Consider the following 18,807-nt stretch of genomic DNA (forward strand, 5'->3'; position numbering starts at 1 on the left):
TATACTACGAAGAAATTGTACAATACAGCAGTTATTCAGTTTTGTATTGATGGTATTTTATTTATGTTTAAGGGCTAAATACAACTTTGAATAACTGCAAACTCAATCGTGACTACAACACCATACAGATATTCTTAAGATGTTCATATATAAAAAAAACAACTATTTTATTGTCTTGAGAAATATACTAAAATACAACTTTACTGGAATTTTTAACTTATTTTTCTCTCTTTGTTAATCAGTGTAAACAATGAAAGGAAAGAAGAATGTTAAACATTCACTATCCTATAATAAACAGATATGAGTTACGGCACTCAACAAACTTATATTTAAATTCTCGTTTCGTATCTTGTTATATTTTGTCTGGTTTACCAGAAAAATTTACACTTTACAGACTTATTAGAAACCTAAGTTATTTTAAACATTTCTTTTGTTTCTACCGATTTTAGGTTTTTTTTCTACGTTCACAAACAATTTGTGTATACGTATTAGATCATAAAAAACAAGAATGTAGATACGAAATTAAAACGTTTAGTGTCAGTTTTTTTATAAGATAAAAAATATGTGACAGTACAATAATATTTATGAACACACAACATTAAAAATACAACATGACGTTGCTTTATTCCTGTGTAGTATATTCACTAGAATAAATAAACATTGCATTTTATAATTTAAATACGTTTAAACTGAACGATGTTATGGATATTTTTATTTTAGAAAAATGAAGGTCAGTGACAAATTTAATGTGTTTATTTTTACACGAAATATTATATAACTAATTGTGAGAATATATCGAGGGGTCATTTGTGACAACTGCAGGATAATTTAACACAAGTGATTAAAATTATCATTTAAACCCAGCAATTATTGTTTTAACAAATCATTCAAAGATGGCTATTATTGTTTTTATGAATAATTAAAACACGGACATTACTCTTTTAACAAAACATTCAAGTGTGGACGCTATTGTTTTAATAAGTCATTCAAACATGCTCATTATTGTTTTAACAAATGGTTTAAACATTGCCATTATCATATTATTCAAATCATTCAAATATGGACATTATAGAATACAGATAGTAGAAGTTGTAGTTCACTGGATACAGATATTATAACTTGTAATTTACAGAATACAGATAATTACAGCTCGTGGTTTACTAAATCAACATATCTTATTAATCATGATTTCAACAAAATGAACCAATAAATGTCAAATATCTGGATGTGACACCCACACCTACTACTACTAATAAGTTACATATCTTCTGTTACTATCAACTCGTTAATAAACATTGAGTAAACACGTACTTACATGAACACATCAAACATAACAACACCGATAAACATGAGTAAGAAATGCAGTGTTAACAATTAAATTTAATACTTTCATATAGTGTGACGTCATTGGTCCATATTGAAGGAAGTGACGTCACTCACGTTTTCTGAGTATCTTCTACGTGTTAAGGTTAACCTGCTTGAGTTTTGTGTAATTTCCGTCACTTGACTGAAAGATAAAATAAATATTACACCGAATATTCCAATTCTATAAAAGAAATAAATTATTAAAAGCATTATTACAAACCGTTTAAATATTTGGTATTATTCATATGAAACTTTCTATATGCATTTCAATTCGCTCGAACAAAAATTAATAATTCATCGCAGAGAAAAATGTATAGAGATTTAGCAAAGAGACGAGTTGTAAAAATCGTTTATAATATGTTACACGAGCCAGGCCTAATTACTGTTTCAAATCTCTCTGCACAATAAAACTAATAATTCAATTAAAGTAACCCTGAGAGTTACATTACACTGTCCCTCAATGTGGTATGCGATATAAAATCTACTTATAACAGAAACCTTTCTCGGTTAGCTTACCCCACTTCCTCTGTATCCTGAAACGTCCCATGGAATGTCATATCCATTTTCAAGGGCTCTACTGTCACGTGGCTTCAACGTTCCTTGCATGGTTGGAGGAGGTTCGTAGGATGATCTGTACCCGTAAGCGACGTATATTGGTTGATTTTATGTACGTAGAAGAAACAATTATCTCATACAAAACGTTTGAAAATATCAGAATCGTTCCACAACTATTCACACGAGAAAAATACAGCTTTTATTAAAGTGTGCAGGATTAAAAGAAATATATACATTTTGTGTCCATTTAAACCAAAATGCCACAATAGTTAAACATTATAGTTCATCATAAACTGACCATACTTCAGTAGTTTACCTAGAGATGACAAGTGTCTTATAAACTTGTCAATCTGGCCAGAATTACGTACCTAACATGAAGTGGTAGAAGAACGACCATTACGACAACATAAGATAACGTAACGACTGATTTACTTACTTTCCACTATGTGTTCCTTCTTCAGACAAGCCCAAGCAACTACCACAGCACAAACAATAACAGTAAGGGAAACCGCAACAGGAATTATGAAATATAACCGGATATAGAAAGGTCCATCTTCTGTTTCTTGAACTGACTTTACTCCTGTAAGCAGGAAACTGTTGTTGATTTCAATTTACTCGGATAAATAAAGCTAATTAAATTTTACTAAAATGATTCAAAACTTCATTATATAAAACTATTCACTATCCGACACCAAACAGTTTAAACCTATCTTGTGTCCATACCCGTATATCTGCTGGTTTAAACCTTTGAACTTACCAAGTACTTCAGTAAAAGCTACAACAGGAGTCGACGCACTTCCTCTTCCAAACTTGTTGTAAGCTGCCAGTCTAAGTTCATATCGAGATCCTGTTTGTAGGTGGGTTACTTTATAGTTACTGATAGATCCCGGTAGGTGGCGCTGGTGTTTCGTCATCCCATCTTTTTTAACCTCCAGTACGTACTCTAAAACAGTAAAACTGGACTAAATTAACCAGATTTAACACAGCATGATGAGTGGATCTTAGACTAACAGTTATTAAGTTTATACAAGGTAAAAACATACATAACTTATCAGATGTTTGAAAACTGACTTACGTAAAACAGGTCCTTCTTCGGGTGGGTTTCTCCAGTCCAGGGTCAATGAGTCAGTGTCCACACCGATTAGTCTTACGTTAGGAGCTGATGGTGGATCTGAACGAGAACCATATTTGTTTATCAGCTGTCAGTTTGTAACAAATAATTCATATAAAGACAAAATAATTCTTTGATTTTTATGTACAAGTTTTAAACAGAAACAACTTATCTACATCATACAAACCTCCCCGGAGTGTGGCACACGTCACTTCCTCTGACGAAGGTCCGGTTCCTGCACTATTAAAAGCTTTTACAGTCACCACGTATTCTGTTCCTACGTTCAAACCTCGAATTGTTACTTCTTCTTCATCTTTGTCTGTGACGTCATCTGTCGTCACAGTCTCGTAAGAGAATCTACTTGAAGAGTCCTTGACCTTGTAGCTGACGTAGTAACCTTTCAAAACTCCGTTCCACTGGTCTCTTGGTGGACTCTAAACAATTTGTTAATAATGTCAGTTCGAAGTCACAACACTTACCTTCTAATTTGCTAACAGTGTTAGTTCTAAGTCACAACACTTACCTTCCAACTTACTAACAATGTTACTTCAAAGTCACAACACTTACCTTCCAACTTACTAACAGTGTTCCTGAATCCAGAGCCAAAATATTAACATCCAGAGGGGACGCTCGTGGCTCTGTAAAATAGTTTACACCATCACAATTCCTAAATAAACAAATAAGTCCTTACTTGGAACCACTAAACATATTTCGTGTACTCAGTAATTATTGCTTTTCATTCATTTAGCGATAATATTGATAAATTTGAAAGATACAGAAAATCTATTTATATATCTTTAAAAATCATATTTATCTGAAGAAACACTCGAAGTTTTCATTTTACCCATAACAGGGTCAGAAGGTTCACTAAGTCCCATACTGTTCTCTGCCTCAATCTCTACAGTGTATTCTGTACCAGAATGAAGATAAGAAATCTTCCTTCCTCCTGTGTTGTACACCTAACAAAGTCAGAAGGTTCACTGACTCCTATACTTGGAATGTACGTAAGTGCTTTTGCGAAGTTGAGTCCTTTGTTAAGTAGATGTATCTCGTCTGTGTTTAATTGTCGATCGGATCTGTTAATTATGAGGTTAGTCAACGGTTTGTCGTGTTGGTGTCTTTTCTGTTGTTTGCATCTTAGTTTTTCTAGTTTTTTGTTGTGGCGGATCTTTTTGTCCCTGTCCTCTAGTTCTAGTTCTAGTGTTGATTTGGTTTATGTTTTGTTGTATAAGTCCGTAAATCTCTGGTTCAATGCAGCATGCCAGTTGATGGTCCAGCAGATCCGACCGACAATTAAACACAGACGAGATACATCTACTAAACAAAAGACTCAACTCTGCAATAGCACCTGGGTACATTCCAACCTTAGAAATTAAAACATATTTAGATGACTCCTACACGGTTCTCTGCCTCAGTCTCTACAGTGTATTCTGTAACAAGATGAAGATATGACACCCACCTTCCTCCTGTGTAGTAAAAGTAACAGGGTCAGAAGGTTCACTGAGTCCTACACTGTTCTCTGCCTGAATCTCTACAGTGTATTCTGTACCAGGATGAAGATTTCGAAGCAACAGGCTCGTTTCACCAAAATATAAAACTTGTTCTTTTAGTTTTTTCACTCCGAAATATCCTAAAAAAATAAAGTTTAGATTATTGGACAATTTATCATGAATATTTCGTGATGGTTTAAAGTCCTTACTTAACCCCTTTTCTTATTTAATTTTTAAATACATTTTAAATACTTTGACAGCTTAAATTATATATCTTGATATTGGTGTACTTTTCTTAATGTTATATAAACATCGTTTATAATAAAACATACATCTTTACAAATTATTTTTAAACAAAATTACTTTGCAGTATTTATCATTGTAATTTTAGTTGTTGTTAAATCTGTGTTTAGATATAATAAAAACGTACTTGATGATTCCCAGAAGCGAACAATGAACTGTGTAACCAACTGACATTGTTGGTGATGACTCCAACAACTGACTTTAGCGTTCCCTGCTAAGAACGTCTCCAACAACAATATTCGAAGGACTCTGAGGCGGTTCTGATAGTAAATAAAGTGCTTTTTGTTATTTCATATCTTAGAAAACATACGCTCTTTTATGTTAAATTTTACACATATCAGTTCGGGTTAGGTACCTATTAAGAAGGTCTGTATTGGTACCAGTGAAGGTTATATACAAGTTACAATACTTGTATGAATGGCTGACATACACATTTAAAGTATTATTTGTAATATATATTTTAGAATACTGAAAAACGTCATAAGGTTTATGTTTTAAAAATTAAACATTCATTTTTGAATGTTTTATATTTTTATACTACATTAACTGACACAAAACAAGGCTTACCATTCACAATCATCTTAATATTCCAGCTGTCGTTTCCGTACGAGTTCTCTACAGAACACGTATAGAGAGCAGCATCTCGAGTTTGAATATTTCTGATGACGAGAGTAGAGTTAGTCCCAACTGGAGTTTCTTTACTGTAAGTTTCGTGACTGTGGTGGTACAGAAAACGTTAAGTTCATTAAGCTTTTTCATTATATTATTAAATTATATCGATATTTACGTCAAACAATAAAAACTGAATAATCTTACCGGTTCGACCATGGTTCTAATTCGTGATTGTTCTTTAACCATCTGACCAGTAGAGGTCGCTCTCCCCTTACAATACATCTTACACTCTTCGTATATCCTCTCTGCACAGTTACAACTTCACTATAGTTCTCAATAGATGGAGGCACTATCGAGATACCAACATAACAATGCAATTAGAACTTTCATAATAAAACATTCATAACTTTCAATAAACTAAAAAACAGAGTTTAGTCACGTAAATGCTCATCCCTACAAGAGATACTCTTTATTCTATTAGTAATGAACGATATTCTGTTAAAAACATTAATAATATAAAAGTTCGATTCGATATAAAGATCTAGAGTTATTTTTTTTCATATATTTCAAAGTTTAAATTTATTTTTAATTATTTAAATAAAATCGTTATTGATATCAAGTAACGACAGACTCAAAAGTTAATTGAACATCAGACTTAATAATCTTTGAATACTCGGAGAGTTACTATACAATAAGAAACGTTACCATGGACAGACAGACGGACAGCTTTCTCCAGCTTTTCTCCCACTCCATTTTCAGCCAAACAGAGGTACGTTCCTGAATCTGTCTCCTTAACGTCGTTAATCAACAATGTTCCGTTGTCCAACACTTTCATCTTGTAGCTCCTGGTGACAGGAGTCATGGAGCTTGAATGACCTGAAGAATTTTGAATTAATGTAAGTTATTCTCTAAAGCCACCTAGATAACATTTTCTGAACTATGATTTTAAAATTATAGCAGGAACGATTATTAGAAGATGGAAGAATGGGTTAATGGAACACTCGCACTAAGGAAGTTAAAATATTCGTTTTACATTTCAGGACAATAGACACATTAGTATTATGTTGTTTATTATTTACAGGTATTTACATTTTAGTAATTATTTATTCTGTAAGGAATGTACAATGTAAACTTAAATATAAGAACACAATTTTGTAGTAATTAACCCTTTATTTCCCAGGTGATTCTAGGAGCAGGATATCCTCCGACAGAACAAGCAATCAACGTTCGTGTTCCCAAGACAGCTTGGACCAAGTTCTCTGGTTGTTGTTTCCAGAAAGGTGGCGCTGTTCAGAAGGAATCCCAATTTATGATAATTTGCACAAATGTTTTTCATTTCATGAAAATGTTCAGTAATGACCTAAATAACCACATAGTTATCATATACAGTAGTACCCTAAATAACTAGTTAATTGTGTAGTGTACATTACTATGTTAAATAACGAGATAATTGCTCTCTGAGTTAGCCTAAGTTGCATAAAAAAACGTTAACTTCAATGATCAGAGTACCTGTAATACTGTCAGATATTCTTTAATTACAGTATGTTAACATTAGATAACATTACCTCTAACTATCAGAGTACCTGTAAACTGTCAGATCGTGTTTAATTACAAGATACTTAGATAATCCTACCTCTAACGATCAGAGCTGCTGTAAAATTATCAGATCCTGCTGAATTAGTGGCTGTACAGGTGTAGTTGGCTACATCTTCAGATTGGATTTTTTGGATTCTTAAATTGCTTGAAAAAGCGTCTAAACTTGAGACAGTGACTCGTTCGTTGGTTGATAGAGGTTTTCCATCTTTCTTCCAGGTGAAAGTAACTGGTAAATCTCCTTTCTTGAGATCACACACGATTTGTATCCTCGAACCCAGCTCAATGTTACTAGAAAATTCGTATGGTTGTAAACTTGGTAGCTCTGTGGAAGAAAGGTTGTGATAAGAAACTTATCAGACATGATAAGTAGTTTGAAACGTTTGGAAACATATTCATAGCACGTGGTAACTGATGTAGAAATGGTAACATACTGATAACTGATATAGAAGTTGTGGTAATAGATTAATAACTGATGTAGAAATTTTAACAGATTGATAACAAGTGATAAATGATGCCGAAATCATGGTAATATATTTTAAACACGTGATAACAAATACAGAACGTATAGTAACAGACTGATACCACGTGATATCAGAAATGGAAATGATAGTAACAGATTGATACACGTGATATCTGATGTACAAACTTGTGCTAACAGATTAATTACACTTCTTAACTGACGTAGAACTTGTGGTAACATATTGATGTAGAAATTCTGACATATTTATGAGATGTTAAAAGTGATCTAGAAAACATGTTTTATCTTTCTGATAAAATTACCAAAAATAAACACACTTTTCCGACATGTGTCCTTTATTGTTACATGCACGATTTTTATCTGTGTATTACATGTCTTACAACTCTTGATTGCAGTTTTCCGTCGTGTAGAACTGCGTAGATAACGTCCATCACTTTATAATTAGTCATCATTAGTTTGTAATGTAAAGAAAAGTCAAGTCATTAAGTTATTTTACATTTTTCTGTTAATAACAAATATTATATGATTACTTACCAACTGCCAATGCTGGTGTAAGAAACAAAAAGAACACAATTAGTGCGTTCCAACTTCCCGCCATTTCCTCACTCACCCACATTCCCGTGAGGCCACAGTCTTTGTTGCAGGAAGATACCAGTGTTAAGCGTCACTATTACCGTAGATCTTAGTTCAGTCTAAGCTGTACCGTTCTCTCTCTGCTTCCTTAACTCATTTAATTCTTGTTAGGAACTTCTTATGGATACAATAAATATGACAGACATTCTAAATCGACACTACCTACATTACTTTCATCAAGAAATTATTGTTTATAGAATTTATACTGTGATAACATGTCTCTAACTAAACACAATAAAACAACGCCACCTTACGGAATTACTTTAGTAGAACTGAGACATTACATCATTAATTTCGAAAAATTAAGTTGTATTTTGTTTTATATAAATAAACAGTTATTTAAGTATTACCTGGCACTTTGCAGTAGCCATAGACAAGAAAGAATGAACATACAAATAGTTATTAGAAATACAGCTGAATTGTATAAAAATGTTTAAAAGTTAAGATAAATCAGGAATGAGAATAAGTTTTAAGTTTAAAAAAATATTGAAACATTCGTGTTATTTTTAATGAAAATTGTTTGTTTGTGTTTGAATTTCGCACAAAGCTACTCGAGGGTATCTGTGCTAGCTGTTCCTAATTTAGCAGTGTAAGACTAGAGGGAAGGTAGTCATCACCACCCACCGCCAACTTTTGGGCTACTCTTTTACCAATGAATAGTGGGAGTGACCGCAACATTATAACGCCCCCACAGCTGAAAGGGTGAGCATGTTTGGTGCGACAGGGATGCGAATCCGCGCTCCTCAGATTACGAGTCGCACGCCTTAACACGCTTGGCCATGCCGGGCCCTTTTAATGAAAATATATTATTACATAGAAAATAAACTATTATTCAAAATGATTTTTATTTTTAATGAAAACGTAAGTTTATATTTTTATCTTTCTGATAAAATTACCAAGAATAAACACGTTTTTCCAATTACAAGAATTACCGGTTACAAGAATAAACACACTTTTCATTTTAATGAAAATATATTATTACGTAGAAAAGAAAGTATTATTCAAAATAAACTTTAGACAGATGTGATGCCTCAACTAGAACATTCTTGTACATATACCAAAAGTTAGACACATTTGAATGTGGGATTCTTGAAACACTTTGATTCCATGAGAATTTTGAATTCGCGCGATCTCTCTTTTTACTACAACACCACACAGCGGCAAATAGACGCCTTTAAACCAAAAGGAAAATGATTTGTAACATTCAATTTATTGTTAAAATAATAAAAAAATACTACGCTAATCAGGAAGAAATAATAAAATAGTTTGTTGTTGTTTTGTACTTGACAATATTTCTTACAATACGAAATAAATAATCTCGACACACTTATACCTAAATTATCCTGAGATATTTTTGTTACAATTAGGTATTCTAGATTTAATAACGAAGCCTGTGATCAGGTTCTGTGTTTTATAGTTTTAACAAATCAGTCAGTGATCAAGAGTCTATGTTTTATAGGCTTAGCAAATCAGTCACTAATAATATTCTACGTTTAATAGGTTTAAGATCAGTCTGTGAATAGAGTTTATTTGTTTTGTGGGTATAACGAAAACCTAGTGATTTCAAACAACTGTTTCTTTATATTAGTTTTATACATTGTCGAAATTATTGAAATCAAAACGTGGATTTTTAACAATACTGTTCATAAACAAAATAGTTTTATCACTAATTATTTTTTCAAAATTTTCTAAAACTTCATTGTGAATTCACGAATAAAAATTCAAATAATGAATTAATTTGAATTTTGTAACATTAATTTTAAAACAGTATAATATTCAAACCACATTTACCTTAACAAAGATATTGTATATAGTTTACTGAGTTCAAATATTGTAGCTTGTAGTTCTCTGAATACAGATATTGTATAAAGTTCACTGAATACAGATACTGTAAATAGTTTAACGAAGACAGATATTATAACTTATACTTTATGGAATACAGATATTATAGCTTGTAGTTTATGGAATACAAATATTATAACTTGTAGTTTACTGGATATAAATACTATAACTTTTATTTACTGAATACAGATATTATAATTTCTAGTTTACCGGATACAGATATTATAACTTCTAGTTTACTGAATACAGATATTATAATTTCTAGTTTACAGGATACAGATATAACTTCTAGTTTACCGAATACAAATATTATAACTTATACTTTATGGATTACAGATATTATAGCTTGTAGTTCATGGAATACAAATATTATAACTTATAGTTTACTGGATATAAAAATTATAACTTTTATTTACTGAATACAGATATTATAATTTCTAGCTCACTGTAACTTCTAGTTTACTGAATACAGATATTATAATTTCAAGTTTACTGGATACAAATATAACTTTTAGTTTACTGAATACAGATATTATAATTTCAAGTTTACTGGATACAAATATAACTTCTAGTTTACTGAATACAGATATTATAACTTCTAGTTTACTAAATACAGATATAATAATAATTTCTAGTTCACTGGATACAAATATTATAGCTTGTAGTTTACTGGATACAGATATTCTAACTTCTAATTTACCGAATACAGATACAATGATTTCTAGTTTACTGGATATAGATATTGTAACTTGTAGCTTTCTGGACACAGATATTGTTCATTATGATTTCCACATCATAAAAATATGAATATTTAATATGTATGTAACATTCAAGTTTAAAAGTAATAATAACAAATTACTTATAGTCATATACATATTTACCAATGAAAATAACAAACATGAAAACTGTAATAAACATGTTTGTCACACTGAAAATTCATACTGAAAATCATTTATTTTATTTTTATTTTACTGTGACGTCAATGAACCTGGTAATAACGTCACACAACTTCAGTTTCATATTGTTTCCGTTAATTGACTATAAATTAAAAAATTAAGTTTCAGTTCTACGTAACATTCAAAATCTGTGATGGAACAATAATATTTAAATACATGAACTGAGACCATTAAAATACACCATAAGGTTGTTTGTTTTTTATATTCATGTTTAAAATATTTAGCAGCGGGTTAAATAGCAGGATTTTATGGATTTTGTTTAGATATGGTAAATGAAGTTGAACAACTAGTTTAGTTTTTCAGTTTTTAATTTTAAAAATCATCTTTATCAAAATATTTTGAATAAAATACGGTAAAGCTATAAGAAATTCTTCAAGTTCCCAGAAGATGACGCTCTACAAATCAACGTATGACCTTACGGATAACATTAAGCAGATTGCTCTCTTACGCAACTTTCTTTATGAGTGAGCTTAAATACCACGGTTATTTTAACCTAACTTTTAGGGTTACTGGATACAGATATTATAACTTATAGTTTACTGAATACAGATATTACAACTTCTAGTTTACTGAATACAGATATTATAATTTCTAGTTTACTAGATACAGATATAACTTCTAGTTTAACGAATACAAATATTATAACTTATAGTTTACTGAATACAGATATTATAACTTGTAGTTTATGGAATACAAATATTATAACTTGTAGTTTACTGGATATAAATATTATAACTTTTATTTACTGAATACAGATATTATAATTTCTATCTCACTGGATACAGATATTATAACTTCTAGTTTACTGAATACAGATATTATAATTTCTAGTTTACTGGATACAGATATAACTTCTAGTTTACCGAATACAAATATTATAACTTATACTTTATGGAATACAGATATTATAGCTTGTAGTTTATGGAATACAAATATTATAACTTGTAGTTTACTGGATATAAATATTATAACTTTTATTTACTGAATACAGATATTATAATTTCTAGCTCACTGGATACAGATATTATAACTTCTAGTTTACTGAATACAGATATTATAATTTCTAGTTTACTGGATACAAATATAACTTCTAGTTTACTAAATACAGATATAATAATCATTTCTAGTTTACTGGATACAGATATTATAGCTTGTAGTTTACTGGATACAGATATTATAGCTTGTAGTTTACTGGATACAAATATTATAACTTGTAATTATAATATTGATAACATTCTCATTATAATGCCTTCAAATTATTCCTATGTTTATTAAATCAAGTTTAGGGCGATGCTTACTAATTTATATACACAAGTGTCCCCATGTTTAGATATATTTTTACGAGTGTCCCTGTTTTCAGTTATATTTTTACATAGGCGTCCCTGTGTTCAAGTATATCTTTTTAATAAGTATCCGTGTGTTCGGATGTATGTTTAATAAATAGTTTTTGGAATAAGACTTCTTTCTTACATAATTTATTTCACAGTATTTATTACTATAATTTTAATTATTATTAAATTTGTGTTTAGATATAACTTGATATAAACATAATAACGTATTGGCAAACATTTATTTCACACTATTTGTTATTGTATGAATTCAGAAAAGCATATTTGAATATAATTTTATATGTAATTAACATCAACAAATTATTAAATTCTTTGATATTTTTGAAAGCAACAATATGTGTTAGACAATTTTCTCTGTCCAACAAAGGTTTCAGACATGATTGTTTTAGCCATTTAACTACTGCATTTGTCGACAGATGGAGGCACTATTAATATAGAAACACAGTATCGCAGATTCGACATGTGAACGTGGATATTGCAATAATTAGTTATTCCAATGATGACTATTCTTTAATCACAATCACAAACGTAGACGAGACGACATGAGTTACTGTTACGTGTTTTATATATGGAGAAATTTTATAATACTTTAAACACTGATGATTAGGGCACTAGCCTCATAATCCCTGAGTCACGGGATCGAATCTTGTCACCACTAAATGTTCCCCGATAAGGGTTTATAATATGATGGTAAATCCTACTATTTGTATGGTAATATTGGCAAGTTACTTGCCCTCTGGCTTATCACTTCTCATTTAAGAACACCTTCCGTTAATAGCCCTGGAGTAGCTTCACAGATGACCGTGTGTGTTATCACTGATGACAAACAAAAAATCAACACACGAATAGAAAGTGTTACCGTGGACAAACAGACGGACGGACAGCTTTCTCTAACTTTTCTCCCATTCTATTTTCAGCCTGACACAGCTACGTTCCTGAATCTGTATCCTTAACGTCGTTAATCAACAGTGTTCCGTTGTCTAACACTTTCATCTTGTAGCTCCTGGAGACAGGAGTCAAGGAATTAAATTATTAATTTAGATTTATAACAGAAAATAAATATAAATATGAATTCCAATCCATGATTCGATTGCTCACTCAGTTATAGCGGTATCGGAGAAAAGTTCCTCTTGTCAGTAATCTTGAACATGGAGTTTAAGCTTCATAGAGTAGTAAAGTGTATATTTAGAGTTGTATTTTACCCACTACAGTGGTCCCATGTTTGTATAATATTCTCAGAATACGTGGTGATGAATTTCGTTATTTATTTTTATTGAATATTCAGTATAAAATATAATTATTGACTGTAATTCGTGTTCATTGTAAACCTATAACAGAAGCTATTGTTACAAAAATTGTTACGATATTCTCCTAAACAACCAATCACTATTTGTGCGCCCAAAACAACCTCGAGCGAGTCCTCTGGTTTTGTTTGTTTTTCAAAAAGGTGGCGCTGTTCAGGAAGAAACTGAATTTATAATAAGCTGAACATTTTTTTTATTTCGTAAAAATGTACAGACGTTACCTGAATAACCACATAATTGCCATGTACAGTAGTACCTTAAATAATTCATTAACTGTAGCATATAGAAAAACAACCTAGATTACCAGACGGTTGTGTAATGTACATCACCTAGATAATTCATAGAAACCATCTTTAGTTTATTACCATGATAATTCACAGGAACTATCTGAATTACTCTTTCTTCAGTTTATTATCCAGATAATTCAGTGAAACTATCCAAATTACTCTTTCTTTAGTTTATTATCCAGATAATTCACTGAAACTATCCAAATTACTCTTTCTTTAGTTTATTATCCAAATAATTCACTGAAACTATCCAAATTACTCTTTCTTTGCTTTATTAGCTATATAATTCACTGAAACTATCTAAATTACATTCTTTAGTTTGTTATCTGGATTATTTACTGAAACTATCTAAATTACTTCTTGATGACGAGAAACCCACTTGAAATAAAAATGTATCTCAGAACAACTGGTATAAGTATTAACACTTTTATTGATAAGCCGAGAACAACGTTTCGACCTTCCTAGATCATATTTAGGTTAAGAAAGAAAGAGTTTGTAAGTGACCACTGCCGGACACATATCTTAGAAAGGAGAGTATAAACGAGTACGGATTGTAGGGGGCGTTGCAGGTGGATGTTACGTTTATAATTAGTATAGGTACAAAGGTGTTCCTTTATATCAGTTTAATTTTGGTATTAGTTGTTGTATAAGTATGGCTTCTTTGATTTTGCGTTTGATTACATTTGTTTCCCAACTTAGTTTCTGGGTGTTTTCTATGGTTATGTTGTGTTTATTTGATTTGCAGTGTTCAAAAATATGTCAAGGTACCTTTTGTATTTTTTTAATCTGATTTTCATTTTTCTGCTTGTTTCTTCAATATAGAAGTCGTGGCAGTTGTTGCATTGTATTTCAGAAATTATGTTCGTATTGTGTTTGTCAATATAGTTTTTACATGGTATGGACTTTAGTTTTCTACCTGGTTTATAATAAATTTGGTGTTTACTGAAATGTTGTGTTTTGTTATAAGTTTTTCCAAATGTTGGTTATCTTTTCGCTGATGTCGGGAACATATGGTATGCAGCAGTATAAGGTTTTGTAGCTTGTTGTATCTTGGGATTTATTGTTGTTTGTTTGTTTGTTGTTGGTATAGGTGTGTGTGCATATAATTTTTTCCACGGTTTTTTAAGGATATTGTTTGATGATGATGAAGTGTTTTTATTGTGTTACTTTTATCGGGTCAGCATAGTTTGTGGCTGTGTTTATTTGGTTTCTTAATATGTTGAGTTTTCGTTTTGTTTCATTTGCTGAGTCCCAGGTGATGTATAGTCCAGTATGGGTGATTTTACTGTGGATTTCTGTTTTGAATTGTGTATCAGTTCTAGTGATTTTGAGGTTAAGAAATGCTATTTGGTTAGTTTTTCCTGTTCACAGGTGAACTTAATGTGTATCAAATTAACGTGATTGAAAAACTAAATGTGCGTTCTGTAGATATGAATCCAGCAATTGTATCATCAACATACCTGTGCCAGTATAGTGGTGGGCGTAAAGTGGAATTGATCGCTTGAGATTCAATTTGTGTCATGAAAATGTTGGCTAGAATTGGTGACACGGGATTCCCCCATACTTAGGCCGTTTATTTGTAAGTGCTTTTGGTTATTGAACACCAAGTTAGTTTTGGTTGTAATGAATTCTATAAGGGTTGCTACTTGGTTACTGTGGATGTGTATCAATGGATTGGGGTTTTGGATATAAAGTTCTAAGGCCATTTTGCAGACTTCAGTTGTGAGGACCTCTGTGAAGAGGGAGATTATATCAAAACTTGCCATTAAGGCTTTATGATTCAGTTGATTAAGAATATATTTAAAGTTCTTTGAAAAAGAAGCTGACTGATGTTACATATTACGAAACTAAATAAACACAGCTACAAAACTATGTTCACCTGATAAAATTAACGATGAAATCAACAAAATAAAACAATACTTCACCAACATCAACAAATTTCCTCAAAAAACCGTGGAAAAAATTATGCGCACACACCTAGACCAACAACAAACAAACAACAATAAATCCCAAGATACAACAAACTACAAAACCTTATACTATTGCATACCATATGTTCCCGACGTCAACGAAAAAATAACCAACATTTAGAAAAAACTTATAACAAAACACAACATTCTAGTAAACACCAGATTTATTATAAACCAGGTAAAAACTAAAGTCCATACTATGTAAAAATTACACTGACAAATACAACACCAACATAATTAATAAAATACAATGCAACAACTGCTACGACTTCTATATTAGAGAAACAAGTAGAAAAATGAAAATCAGATTAAAAAAATACAAAAAGTACCTTCACATGTTTTTGAACACTGCAAACAAAATAAACATAACATAACAATAGAAAACACCCAGAAACTAAGTTGGGAAACAAATGTAATCAAACGCAAAAAATCAAAGAAGCCATACTTATACAACAATTAATACCCAAATTAAATTGATATAAAGGAACACCTTCGTACCAATACAAATTAATAACGTAACATCCACCTGCAACGCCCCCTACAATACCGTTCTCGTTGAAACTCTCCTTCCTAAGACATGTGACAGACAGTGGTCACTTCAAACGTTGTTCTCTCCATATCAACAAAAGTTTTAATACTCATACCAGTCGTTCTGAGATACATATCTGAATTACTCTGTTTTATTTTGTTATCTAGATAATTCATTGAAACTCTCTGAATTACGTTCTTTAGTTTGTTATCTAGATAATTCACTGAAACTATCTGAATTACTTTATTTCTATGATGAAACATTGTAGAATGGACGGCAACTCCCTGTTGAGGAGACACAAGTGTAGAGAACAACGTTCCAAAAGTATTCTACCTTTAGTCTGCAAGTCAGTGTGTGTATGCAAACGCAAACGAACTTAGTAGGGATTTAGTTTAGAGAGAGAAGTCTCAAGAGTTCTCTCCCCAACAGGGGTGGACAGGAACGTTGTGGTTCCTCTTGGTCCCCTCACATGAAAAATTATTAACTGTGCTTGAAATTTGCCTATATTTAACGTTTATTTGTTTAAGGTGATGAAGTGCGGTGGGGCATTATAAAAATGAGGGGTGAGAAAGGGGGAAGAGACAAAGATGGCACCGGAGAAGTGAGCCAGGCCGGAGCCCGACAAGCAGATATCAACGTAAAACGACCCGAATCAGGGCTGGGCAACAGGGTTGCCTTGGCTGGGATCTAAAGATCTAATGCCTGATGTGGGGGAAACGGGAGTCCCCCGAGAAAACCCACTTTCACAGGACAGGCACCGAAAGTGTTACCTGTCCTGTGTGTGTGTGTGTAGGTGTTGCCGATCTTTTATAGTGTCCTGGTGAATTGTAAAGAACGTGTTATGATTGGTTGGATTATCACTGTTTCTTATTGGAGGAAAGATTTCCTTAGATTCAACCAATGGCAGCCACAGGTTACTCACCTCTAATCCGGAATCTCTGTTTAGTGAAGGTTTAATAGTGTTAAAATTATTCTTTGATTTTTCTTGTCTTCCAGTCTCCTAGTACAACACCTCACAAACATCATGAATCTCTCACTAACAACAGGTTATTTATCCTGACACTTGGAAAAAGCTATTATCAACACGATTCCCAATAAACAAACAAATAGGACTAGTCCTGATAACTTCCGTCCCATCAGTCTGTTAAGTTGTCTTGATGGAGAAACTAATATCACATTGCCTCCTTCATTTCTGTGAAATAAATAACATCCTACCAGGATTTCGAAAATCTTCTAGGAAAAACAGACAATAGATCACCTCACACGACTTACTGAATCAGTTTACAAAGCTTTAAATAACAATCAGGTAACAATAGGTGTATTTTTAGACCTTAAGAAATCATTTGACAGTGTTTGACATAACGCCATTAAGTATAAATTAACTGATTTGAAAGTAAACCAAACTATTATCAAACGGATATCAAACTTCTTAAGAGATAGAACAGATCAAGTAAGAGTCAACAAAACTTTATCAAAATCACTCCAGGAGTGCCCCAAGGATCCGTCCTCTCGTCACTCCTGTACATTATTTTTGTTAGTGATATACCTTTCCCTAGCTTAACTTACAATTCACAACACACAGACGACATTGCTATCTGGAGTACCTCTATGAACCCACTAATGGCCATATCTCGCGTTCAAGAAACACTAAATACTGTCTCGAGCTGGGGCAATATCTATGCCCGGCCCCAAATCGTACCGTTTGAGCTGATGTTTCGTTTCGTCTCGTCGGCTGTGCAGACTACGGGCTCCGGCCTGCCCTGCTTCCCTTGTGCCACCTTTGTTTTGCTCTCCTTTCCCACACATCATTTTCATACTGCTCCATCTTACTTCATCACTTTAATCAAGTCAAATCAAAAATACAGGAAAACTCCAATGTAAAAGTAAACAATCTTCCATGAACAGGGACGAAGAGGAAATACAACGTTTCTGATCACCCCTGTTGGGAAGCGAATTCAACAGACTTCTCTCTCTAAACTAAACCCCTGCCAAGTTCGTTTCGTTTCTTGTCTTCCAGAATTTGTCTGTGTCGATGAAACTATCTGAATTTAGGTTACGAAAGAGAGTTTGCAAGTGACTGTTACCGGACATATGTCTTAGGGACGAGAGTGTAAACGGGTACGGGATTGTAGGGGGCGTTGCAGAATCATTGATACAGACAAATACTAGAAGACAAGAAAAATAAAAGAATCCTTTTATATTAACACTATTAAACCTTCACTGAAGAGAGATTCCGGATTAGAGGTGAGTAACCTGTGGCTGCCGTTGGTTGAATCTACAGGAAATCTCTCCTCCAATTAGAAACAGTGATAATCCAACCAATCATCCGTTGTGACAAGTGGACACTTTTGTCACACAGGACAGGCACTTTCGGCGCCCTCGGGCACTCCCGTTTCACCCCACATCCAAATCTCAGACATTGGATCT

General features: G+C 32.4%; 1 pseudogene across 1 annotated transcript; it reads right to left on the reverse strand.

The window, feature by feature from the left end:
• Window positions 1-152: 152 nt before the first annotated feature.
• LOC143253523 (cell adhesion molecule DSCAM-like) lies at window positions 153-8,384 on the reverse strand (annotated as a pseudogene). Its single transcript, XR_013029683.1, has 15 exons — window positions 8,045-8,384; window positions 7,070-7,354; window positions 6,603-6,722; window positions 6,142-6,312; window positions 5,641-5,785; window positions 5,392-5,540; window positions 4,952-5,084; window positions 4,491-4,661; window positions 3,599-3,669; window positions 3,219-3,465; window positions 2,996-3,091; window positions 2,678-2,863; window positions 2,357-2,500; window positions 1,882-2,030; window positions 153-1,507 (listed from the first exon to the last, which is right to left on the reverse strand). The product of XR_013029683.1 is annotated as a cell adhesion molecule DSCAM-like (transcript).
• Window positions 8,385-18,807: the final 10,423 nt, after the last annotated feature.

Source organism: Tachypleus tridentatus, chromosome 6 (assembly GCF_004210375.1).
Source record: "Tachypleus tridentatus isolate NWPU-2018 chromosome 6, ASM421037v1, whole genome shotgun sequence".
Classification (NCBI taxonomy): Eukaryota; Metazoa; Arthropoda; class Merostomata; order Xiphosura; family Limulidae; genus Tachypleus; species Tachypleus tridentatus.